At 47.2% G+C, this 2,847-nt stretch overlaps 1 long non-coding RNA gene across 1 annotated transcript; it reads right to left on the bottom strand.

Annotated features, from left to right (window-relative positions):
• Positions 1-1,026: 1,026 nt before the first annotated feature.
• LOC122921484 lies at positions 1,027-2,618 on the bottom strand. The gene is made up of 3 exons (XR_006387026.1): positions 2,514-2,618; positions 1,618-1,764; positions 1,027-1,116 (listed from the first exon to the last, which is right to left on the bottom strand). It is a non-coding gene; the product is annotated as an uncharacterized LOC122921484 (long non-coding RNA).
• Positions 2,619-2,847: the final 229 nt, after the last annotated feature.

Genomic DNA, 2,847 nt, shown 5'->3' with positions numbered 1-2,847 from the left:
AAAGCAACCTACGGCCACGGATCACGGACACGGATGCCAATCTTGTGTGCATCCGTGTTCTTTCACGGACCCATTGACTTGAATGGGCCCGTGAACCGTTGGCCGTGAAAAAAATAGGACAGGTCATATTTTTTTCACGGCCAGGAAACACGGCTCACGGATGCGGCTGCCAAACGGTGCATTTTCCGATTTTTCCACGGACCCATTGAAAGTCAATGGGTCCGTGAAAAAAAACGGAAAACGGCACAACGGCCACGGATGCACACGGTCGTGTGCATGAGGCCTAAGGCTGGATTCACACATAAGCGTACCCGATAAGCGCTGTTTACAAGCGTGCTTATCGGGCGTTTACATAAGTGCCGAGGAAACAAGCAAACGCCCATTGTCGCGCGTTCCCGCTAGGTCTATGTGCGGGAACGCGCGACAATGCGCCCCAAAGAAGCTTCTGTACTTCTTGGGGCGTAGGGCGTTTTACAGCGCGATCGTACGCGCTGTAAAACACTCAGGTGAGAACCCAGCTTAAGGCCACATATACATGTTCATATCATTGGCCAAACATGCAAGGATTGAGCAGTTGAAATCTTTATCAGTCTCATGAAAATCTGCAGGTTTGACTCATACACATCTAATGCGTATGGACAGCTTAAAGGGGTTTTCCCGAGAGTTCACTACTGATAGCCTATCCTAACGATAGGTCGTCAATATCTAATAGGCGGACAGCACCCTACGGAGCTGAAGAAGCCACTGTGCTCTGGTGAGTACTGTGACCTCACAGCGCCATACATTGTACAGTGGCTGTGCTTGGTATTGCAGCCAAGACTCCTTCAGTTCCATGAGACTGAGCCTCACACAGGCCATGTGACCAAAGAACGTGACATCACTGGCCTAGGAAGAGACCACAGCGATCACCAGCTGATCGGCGGGACTGCCAGGAGTCTGACCCCCACCGATCAGATACTAATGACCTATCCTGAGACTAGATAATATTACACTCTTAGAAAATACCTTTAAAGGGGCGGTCTACTAAGTGTTTTTGTTTGGCTCGGCTTATAGCGTCCATACAGTTGACCAGACAACCCCTTACAAGTGTGTTCTGGATGTACCTTACCTGAACAGCTGCCGAAGACAAAGTACAAGAGATTCCAGGAAAGCAAGAGAAGACAATGCCATAGAATTAGTTTGTGACAATAGAATAGGCGCTCAGTCCACATGCACACATGGTTTGCCCTGCCCTGTACATACGGCAGAGGCTGCGCCTGGTGCTGCAGCATTCACACTGCCTGGGCGCACCAGGAAAGCGCATTGTGCTGAACTATTTCTGCCCGTTACTAGCTGAGAAAGGATTTCTGCCCCAAAATAAAGTGTAACGATCACTTCTATTTATTTATTTTTTTACATTAGTCCACAATTCTGTATAAATGAATTTTACACTTAATAACCAGATATTTTTTCCTTTGGGCTTCTCTGTGTTCGAGTGGCCATAACAATTTTTTTAAATGACATGACTGTAGAAGGCCTTGTTTTCTATGGTTCCATTGATGGTCACAACATTCTCACACCCCACTAGTATCCAGGCGTCATGCTCCCCAGTAAAGGATCGCACTCAAGAAAACTTACCTGACGGGGTCAGGACATAGAGGTTGGCGACCTTCCTCGAGAGAATGAGTGTCTGATTGCTGGGCCGGCCTCCGCCTTCGGCCCATATCACTTTGGTAATGTTCGGGTACATGACGACCCCCAAAGGATTGGATTTTCCATTGAGATCTAGACAGGAAGCAGAAAAAGTCATTACATAAAAATGCTATAAGAAAAATACAAATTTTTATATGCTGAACTGGGTGTACCTTCATGAGAAATAATAACACGTAACTTAAATTTTTCTCGTTAAAATAAATGAGACAAAGTCAATGTTAAGATTCTTCTGGACGCACTGCTGTGCGCCTTGCTTTTGGAAGGGGGGGGGGGGGGGGTTTGATGGTCTTGTGCCCTAGTCAAATGTTGTTGGTTTGCGGTGGGGGTAGCTTCTCAGGGCAAGTATTGCGTAGAGTGCTCTCTACTGTCTTCTCAGCTCAGCCTAATTTTTTCTGACCCTCATCGTCTAGTCTAGAGCGGGGGAATGGCTGACTGGCTGTAGTCTGAGCACTCGCCCTGAAAAGAGCGACCCCCAGCCGCAGGAACCTCGGGCCTGACCTAGTCGTCCCTTTCCTTCAAACCACCTACAAGCACCAGCCAACGCATTTCACCATACTTAAATGGCTCATCAGCGAAATACTGGGGGGCCAGGAATGGGAACCAGGAGGATCACGTGAATAGTTGGGGGCCAGGAATGGGAACCAGGGTGGAAGGGGCCGTCTCTGATTAGGAGGGAAGATGTGAAGGTAGCAGGCGATGTTCTTTTTGTATTCATTGTCTTCTGGACAATTCTCAGATCTGAGAATCTGGAATTGAGTTCCATTTTTCCCAATTAAAGGAATTTTATGGGACGTTGCTCTGAGTTTATTCCTAGGACTTACCGTTTATGAGAGTAATATTTTTACTGTCCGCACTGACTAGATTGGAGACATGAACTGTGAACGAGGCAGTGATGTTGTTCGGAACGGTGAGTGTCCGGTTATCATCGCTCAGCCAGCTCCCGTCTCTCAGGTCTTCTCCATCCATGGTCCAGGTGATTGTAGTTGGTTTTCCAGTGCAGACCACAGTAAGAGATATAGCGGTTTCTGTGTTATTGCGGTATAGTTCCGTAATCCACACACGATCTAAAGGGTGGAAAAGAAAGGCCATAAGAAAATTATACTTGATGAATAGGCATATAATATATTTTGGAGCACAGTGTACTGGCCTACCTCC

Source organism: Bufo gargarizans, chromosome 11, assembly GCF_014858855.1.
Source record: "Bufo gargarizans isolate SCDJY-AF-19 chromosome 11, ASM1485885v1, whole genome shotgun sequence".
NCBI classification, from domain to species: Eukaryota; Metazoa; Chordata; class Amphibia; order Anura; family Bufonidae; genus Bufo; species Bufo gargarizans.
Note: the sequence above shows the minus strand (reverse complement) of the source record. Positions and strands in the feature narration are given on the sequence as shown.